Source organism: Xiphophorus maculatus, chromosome 20, assembly GCF_002775205.1.
Source record: "Xiphophorus maculatus strain JP 163 A chromosome 20, X_maculatus-5.0-male, whole genome shotgun sequence".
In the NCBI taxonomy this organism is placed as follows: domain Eukaryota; kingdom Metazoa; phylum Chordata; class Actinopteri; order Cyprinodontiformes; family Poeciliidae; genus Xiphophorus; species Xiphophorus maculatus.
Window position 1 is genome coordinate 30,049,084 of NC_036462.1, and position 8,597 is coordinate 30,057,680.

Here is an 8,597-nt window from a genome sequence, read left to right on the forward strand (position 1 = left end):
AACCTTGCTACATAGGTAGCTAAGCTACCTAGAAACCTATGTAGCAACGTAGGTAGCTAGCCAGCTAGCTTGAATCTAATGGAAGAAAGAAATCCAAGCTATCCTGCTATTACCTATCTAGTTCTAAGTATGAGAAAATGTTTTCCTGGATCTAAAATTTCAAACCGAGCTCGGTATGCTTTCTAAAAAAAAAAAACATGTGCATGGAAAAGAAAAACAATGACTCAACATTGGAAAGAAAATGAAACTGTAAATCAATTAACCAGATACACTCTGTTCTTGTTTAGTAAAAATGCACAAGAAGTAGATAAGTGGCTTTCATTCATTATTTTAGTGCAAATCAATGGAAGAAACACAATCAGTTCAAATGCGATACTGAAATGCAAGAAGAGTAAAAAAAGAGCTGAAGCAAACTTAAATCTAGCATGCAGATTTATTCATTTATGCCATTTGGTTTGTGGATAATTGTGTCTTTAAAAGTAGATAATGCAGCCGCATTGGTTGCCTTGAGATACATTTGTGAGTAGAAGAAGACTCTGGAGTTGGAAACAGGGCTCGTGTCTCCAGGGAAGCAAAACGCCTCAGGTCGTAAGATAATGAAATGAAGAAATGGACGTAGCTTGTTGGCGCCATTTTTGCTGTCGAATGTTAAGCTTAAAATCATTCACAAAAAAATACATCTCAAAAGTTCCTCGCAGATTGTAAAATTCTGCTGCTTTGAAACGTTTAAGAAACATTTAATTCCATATCCCAAAGCCCTCGTAGACACGCATCAGAGTTTGCTCGCGACTCTGTGAATCTAAACATGAATGTTTTTATTATGGGGAGCTAAAAGACAAGATGGATGTGGACAACATTTTTGTGTAGAGGAACCATTTACTCCAGATAAAAGACCTGCCTTACAGACATAAAATAGTTTTTGAAGTGGTTATTATACATTTACATAGATAAAAAAACAATATAGAGTATAAGTTAAAATCAAACATTAAACAGAAATCTATATTTATATATAAAAGTAGAATGAAAATGTATTCAACTAGATACATTTCTAGTTGGCACTAGTGACTAAGTGTGACATATGGAGAGTCCTATTCTGTTATGAATGGATTCATCATGAAAACGTATCATCGCAAGAACATCAGGTGATGCTTCCTGCTGCTGTGTTCATTATCATGAAGAGATTTAGTTTTGCAAAAGAAAAGAACACCATAACAGAACTGGTATCATCCCATTAACATGCTGGGAAAGGGCTTCGTCAGTACGAGATTATTCCAAAATGTTTTTTTGGACAGTGAAATTACTGTATTACTTAATTAAAAATTACTTTAGAGAGGGCAGTTAATCTAGTGCAAGCATAGATCCGTCTACTAGCCTTACGTTGGATGTTATTGCTAAGCTAACAGCTAGCCTGAAACCTGAATTCAGGGCTTTGCATAATCAGTTGGAAATAAATAAAATAAAATGTAGGGTAAAATAATGTTTTGAAATGCTATGTGTCGTGCTCCTCTTTCTGATTGGCTGCCAGTCAAATCCATCGAGCTGCTTTGCTCTTCAAGCTAGCGTAGCATAGCCTGCTAATGTCAGAAGGCACGAGGCAGCATTTATGCTAAACAAAGGTAACAATTATTGAGTAGAGAATAAAAGTCGATGCTTCTTTATTTATTTTGTAACGCCATTTGTGGGTTTGCCACCCTGACGCTAATGGGGGAGCCATGAAATGAAAAAGTTTGGGAACCTCGAAAGGAGAAAAGCCGAATGTCTTTACTGAATTCCTTCCTGATGTCCTATCTGGAGGAAGAAAAAAAAAAGACAGAATCTGAAACAAAAATCATAAGGAAATGAATGAGACTCCAAGAACCTTTTGAGATATTCAGACAAAATAATCAGGAATAAAGATCGAACCATTTACACATACTACTTTTTGTTACTATGGATAAAAACATTTTTTAATTCAAATTGTACAACTTGGCAATTAATGCACACAAGCTGACACGTGTGACATCCTTATTTTAAGGTGATTTCGACTGGTGATCAACTGCAATATTTTGACACTTATTTGGGGGGGTTGATTTCTACCCACCAAGATTATATCCACTCTGTAGGATTTCTTTAGGGGAAACTGGATTTTCTTTACAGGTGCTGCATTAATGATGGCTGAATGACGTTAAATATTTTTGAAAAACCGGCATCCATCGTCTTCCACTTCACAACTTTGCACCACTATGAGTCAATCCACCCATCAACGCTTTTTGTTGACAAAAATGGCGAAAACAATATGCATATACAGTGCACCACTTTTTAGTCAGAGTGGTGTGAACTTTTATAAAACCAGAAAAATTAGATCCCCCCCCTCGTCTAGACTAATTACCCAGTACTTTAACTCCCATAATTAGTTTTCCTTGGACATGCTGTATCTCTCCACAGCCACCTGCAGTCATGATGCCATTTGCGTTTCTCACACCCATTACTCGTGTGACCGCGGCAAGGCTCTTCCTGGACACACTCGGCACCTGTGGCAGCTCAGATAGTGTGACAAAAGGTGTCAAACCTGCAGGCGCTGAAAATGAGACGTCTTTAAACGTTACTCAGAGGATGAGAGGCGAGCGGCGGACGGGGTGGCTCTGTTGTCAACAGCTGTGTTAAAGCTCATCAGCTGTTCCGTGTAGTTTCTAACCTACTTTTATTAAAAGAAAAAGATCAAACAATAGTTCCTCTCCTGGGGTAAAATCTGACTTTGACTCTGGAGCTGGACGCATGGACAGCAGCTACTTTCTGTCCTTCCCCCAGGTCAGATGGAGGAGGCTGACAGTGATACTATTGATTATCTCTGAGCTGGCGTAGAGTAGGTCTGTGCTGATGTAACAGCTATCGGCTCCCCAGCCTTCATTTTATGAAGCGTCTCTCTGACCTGGATAGAGTGGAAACGAGATCCATACAGAGTGTAAAAAGTAACATACGGCAGCAGTTAAAGAAATATAGGAATCAGAAAGATGAGCTTGAATCCCAAATAAGTGTCTTGGAGAAAAGCTGAGGGTCGCCATCAATCGCGGCAGGATGGTGGAGGGTTATGATCAGAATAAACAGGAAGTTTCGTTGAAGCTGAACTCAGATTTACAGCTTTGATGAAGAATAACTGAGCTTGTTGATGCCTTTTCCTGAATAATCAAAAGCATTCAAACATAGTCCAACAACGTCCTTCCTCTGTATTCAGTTACCGTCGAAGCTTATATAAAACACGCATTATCTTGGGCATTTTGGTGATTGCTCCAATCAGTGTTCTTGTTTTTATCTCCAAAGAGGGGTATTTTAGTCCAATCAGAGTTCTGTTATTATCTTTTATCATCAATTTTCCAGCTAAAAAAATATAGGATAAAGCTGCAATGTATTATATTTTTATTTCATATAATAGGCTAACACAAAGTAGCTCATTTTGTAAAGATTTTTGCTTCTTATAGCATCTTCTATGATGGTCCATAAACCATTTCATGCTGGTCCTGTCTGTCCAGAGCATCTTCTTCCTTTGTGGTCTCCATGGTTTTAGAAAACTTAAAGTGGCACTTGCTCAGTTTTCTTCCAACAACACATTTTCTCTTCCTCTCAAAGGCAACTCTAAACAGGTGGGGGGTTTTAGCCATGATTTTAAGAAACTCAGTGTTTCGGCTGTTTTGCAGTTTTCTGGTTTTGCAGATTTGTGGTGCCTAGAAGCTGGATGCTTTTATGTAATCAGCTTCTATGTGTAGAATTTAACATGAATTAAATTTATGTATAGATTTTAATTAATGTTAATAAATTAACATTAATTACTTTAATTTAACAAATTAGTTTAACTTGCAATCCAAATTTAACATTATCCATAAATGTATGGATTTAACATAAATTCTATGGATTTATGCTGGAGTCATAGAAGCTGAATCCACATTAAAGATGTATTGGTGTTAAAGATTAATAGAATGATTCAGGAAGTTTTCTTCATTAAAAGTGTTTTAGCTTAACTGTTAGTTTAAAGGCACAATCCAGGCTTTTTGAGGTAAGTTTTGTAAAGTAGTTATAAGTAGTCAGTACTTTACCTGTAGTTGACAGAACACAGCAATTTTTCCAAGGCTACCTCCTGGACTGAGGCCACCATGATGTTTGCAGTGTTGCCGTTTAATTGACTGTCGGTGCAACTTCCTGTGAGACAGAGGAAGTTGCAAAAAGACCGTGATTCAGTTTCAGCTACCTGAGGAGGGCCTTTTTTTGTTTTGCTCGAATGTTGACGTTCCATCACTGCATTACCTCTGGTTTGGTTCAAGAAGCCATGCTGTCAAAGATCTTATTGCTGCCATGTTGCTATCAAATGGGGGTGGCAGTGTGCCCCCATTTGTTTCAGGTAAAGGTTACCTCCATTGTGAGGCAGAATTAATATCCCATCGCTGGGAGCGAAATCGTTTTGCACACGTCGGAGCAAACAAGGCAGAGAGACCTCATCATTTGAGTTACGAACTGCAGCTGTTTCCAACATCATTTTTCACCGTGACTGTTTTTGGTTTTTCCTTGAACGACGTAAAGGTTAATTGTGTAATTAGCTAGCTGTTGCTGCCTTTGCCTGTTGGTGGCGATAACAAATTCTGAAATGCTGCGCAAGAAAATCTTAGAACAAATGATGCCACCTATGAGTATTGTGTATTGACTTGTTTGCACTATGCAGCATGTTATAATGTTACTCCCTCATCAAAAACATGCCTGGAGTGATACTTTGATTCTTTCATGCATGCTTGGGACATTGCTTAATCTCCCATGGCAACCATTCAGCTGTGCAAAATGAGGCACCGTTCCTCCTCACTTGCAGTTTCAAAGCTTCCGAGCTTCCACATTACGGAGCCGCCGCCGCTCCTTCAGACTAGCCTGCAGCAATTAGCAAACACCTGGTGGAGCTGCGTATCTGCTGAGCTCATTATTCGAGCCACTTCTCAATGCAACGCAGGTAAAAACGTTGTTAAAGGGTTAATAGAGGAGCCAGGTTGTGACGACTTCCTGTAGGCGGAGTTTCAGAAAGAGCAGGAGTTTTTAAAGAGACAGAGGCCCAATGTCAAGACGTTAAATCATAACAACTGAAGGTAACATAGTTACTTGATCATTAAAATGCATAATTCCCTTTAGTCAAACTTTTTCTGGCGTTGTTTTTAGCTTCCTTGAGCAAATTTACACAAGTAATTAATTTTTTCCCCCTTTTTACGTCAATAACTTTCCATCTGCGTCAGAAACAGAGGTGTCTTTGTGACATTTCCCCCCAACATCTCCTCCTCCATTCATCATGTTTTGCCTACGGGAATTTCGGGGTTCCTTGACACGTGTTGAAGAGTTTCAGGGCATCCCTCTGGAGACTGGAATAGCAGAGTTATGAGGATTAGAACGGTTTTCCCAGCCATGTGGGGGAAAAAAGGTCAAACATAGCGACTCAAACAGGTCGCGTATTATCTTCCATTGAGTCTTAAGGTCACAGTCTCATAGCAAGGGGTCAAGGTGAAAGGCTGCCAGCTGGCGGCCTCATGAATATGGATGACAGATGCTCCATCTGCTTGGCTCCAGAATGCAAATGGACAAGCCGATTTCGCTGCTTTTTGTTTTTTGTTGCCTTGAAAGGGGCAGAACCTTGCAGACCTTAGCCGGTATCAGTTCCACTTGTCGGTCGCAGAAGGAAGATTTATGTTAAATCCCGACAGAAACGTAGGAGACCGCTTCACGAAACGCCAAAGCCCATGAGCTCTCCACCCAAGCGAACTCTGGTGATGTTCAGACGGCTTTACTTCTGGATCGGTTCTAACCCGGTTACACAATGTACATGTTCCTGTGTTCTGTTGGCACAGTGTTGATGAGTACATTTGCTAACAGTTCAAGGAAGAAAATCATCCCCTTGAATCTCAATGCTTTCATCTCGCTGGCATAGTTTAGGTCTTTAATGCCCAAAAAACATAAATAATAATTTTTAAAACAATCCTTGAATTACTTCACATTCTTCATAACCACAAGCTGTAATGTATTGGGGTTGTATGTGACAAGTGGTACATAACTGATATGTGGAACGTTTCAATTGTTGATTTTTTTGTTTGTTTTTATGATGTAGAGCACTTTGAATGGCCTTATTGTTGAAATGTGCTGTACAAATAAAATATAATTTGATTTGGAGAGAAAAAGATTGTCAAAATCTTAAGAAAATTGTTGGGAGCATTTTTATTGGACCTCCCGTACGTCTGGATAAACTTTTATCAAATACAATGTGGTCTTTTTTTTACACATTTGTTAAAACTGTCTCTGTGTTGGGACGGCATAATATGAGACAGAGAATTTGTGGGGGAAAAATGGAGCTCCTCTGCCGTCTCCCAGAGCTAAGAACAGAAATATACAGCTCCAGCTATATGGTTTGAATCAAAGCAAGTTCATTGTTTTAAAATGGTTTAGTCAAAGTCCAGAGCTTGATCCAATTAAAAATCTGCGACAGAGACTTTAAAATGAATGTTCACGGACACACTCCATCTAATCTGACATAATTGGAACTATTTAGCAAAGAAGAACGGGCCAGACCGAGTCTCTGGACGGACAGAGGCACACTAACAAAGCGTCAATATGAACTCCTTTCTAACTTTCAGATTCTTTTTTCTTTTCTTTTTTTTCAAGGAAACGTTGAAATGAAAATTAGGTATCCTTTTCCTTCCACTTCACCATTAAGCACTACTTTGTTTTTGTCTATCACATGAAATCCAGAAGGGTTTTGAAATGGTGTTAAAATTTTTATTTAAACCAATTAGAGATTAAATTATTGTCTTCATGACAACTATAGATATGTTGCAACGTAACGTCACACAAGCAAAGTTCCTGCCCTCCAGAGGCAACTGCTTGCCGACGATGACTGCCATGACACGCTAAATCTTAAATGTGTGGATGACGTATAAAAGAGAAAGGGATGTAGTGTTTTGCTGATAATTATCAGTGCTACAATTAGTTAACAAGATTCAAATGTATCACATTTCAGAAGTCAGTGAAAAGTTCTGATTAAAAGAAATAACAAGGGAGAGGGAGCTAGGTCAGTTATGCTAGCTTGACTTTGACAACCCTCACATGTAGATGTGCTGACACGGAGAGAACAAAAAAAGGAAACATATACAGTACAAGGGGTTTTTTTTACTGTGATGCACTGCAATAAATTAGTAATACCTGCATCTCCAAGTTTATTTTTTTTAATGAAATTGTTCTACAGACAATCTCCCTTGCCTTTCTATTGACGGCAAGTAAGAGGATCGTCTTTTTGTCCTCCAGCATTGTGCACAGGCACAAAATTTCCAGATGTAGACAATAACTTGCCTATATAATTTCGGTGATTTTTTGCTAACAGTATACTTTGGCATGTATTGTAGAAAAAAACCCTATAATATAATGTTAAAGAGTAAAAAAAACAAAGCCATCAGAATGGGCTTTGAAAGCTGCATAACTTTATCAGTGAAGACAACAGGTGAAATGTGAGGCTTTCAGCTGGGCTGCTGCTTGGTTGGAGCTTAAAAGCTCAGAGACTGAAAAGTTAGTCACCAGGGTGTGGAAGACAGAGACACAATCCTCGTTTGCAAATGTCTCTTTAAAAAAAAAAGCCCAATTTCACCCTGTAGGTGCCATTGCTGTGTCTGTGTTTTAGATTTCGGTGACTCCACAGCGGCAGGGGTTTTCTTTTTCTTAGTTGGTCTGATGAATCCTCTAGTCTGTGATCCCTCAGTGGGTCCAGTTGTTGAGTCTGGTATCCAAAGCGTATCAGACATAAAACAGAAACTTTCTGAAACTAGCCTTCTCAAAACTACGTTCTCAGCTGCTTTTAGATCTTTAGGAAGTCTCAACGGTGAGGGACATAATAAATGACAGGTCAGTTTTAATGAAGAACAGCAGATACAGATAGATCCTAGAAGATTTGCAGCTAGAATATGTTTATGCAAAGTGTTGGCGGTCCAGAAATGTTAAAGATACTGATGGTTTTCTTTTCACTTCACAGTAGCTGTGTTTCCATTGGCCTTAAACATGCTCAAATTGGCAAACATGTTTCTTAAAAAAGACACACAAAAAAAACGTTTTTGCGCTAGGATGAAGTGGGTTTTCGGCTATATTGAAATTAAGAGTATTTTGCCATTTTTACAAGTTACATTTATTGCATCACACGAGTCACGTGATCAACAACCGGTTGTTGCTAGTGATGGAAAAGATGCAGACAGTCAGTGGTGGGAGGATGATGGCCCGGAATGATTTTAATCACGTAAACAAACTAATTCCTGTGTGATTTTAATTGTTTCTTGTTCAATCAAAACACTGCAATTGCAAAATTGACAAAGTAGCTGCTGTATTAATGACCATATCATTACTCAATTTGACATTTCTAAAATAAATTTGCTTAATGGAAAAACGGCACTTTAAAAAAACAAAACATTTTTTTGATAAAAGATTTTGGTGTTCGGATGACGTGATTTTTTTTTTTTTTTTGCCCTATCAAAGTTACTTTATTTCTCAAAACTGCAACGGAAACACTTTTTTCCCCGCGTGACACCAGTCACATCCAGACGTTGCCAATGGCGCAAACCACGAAG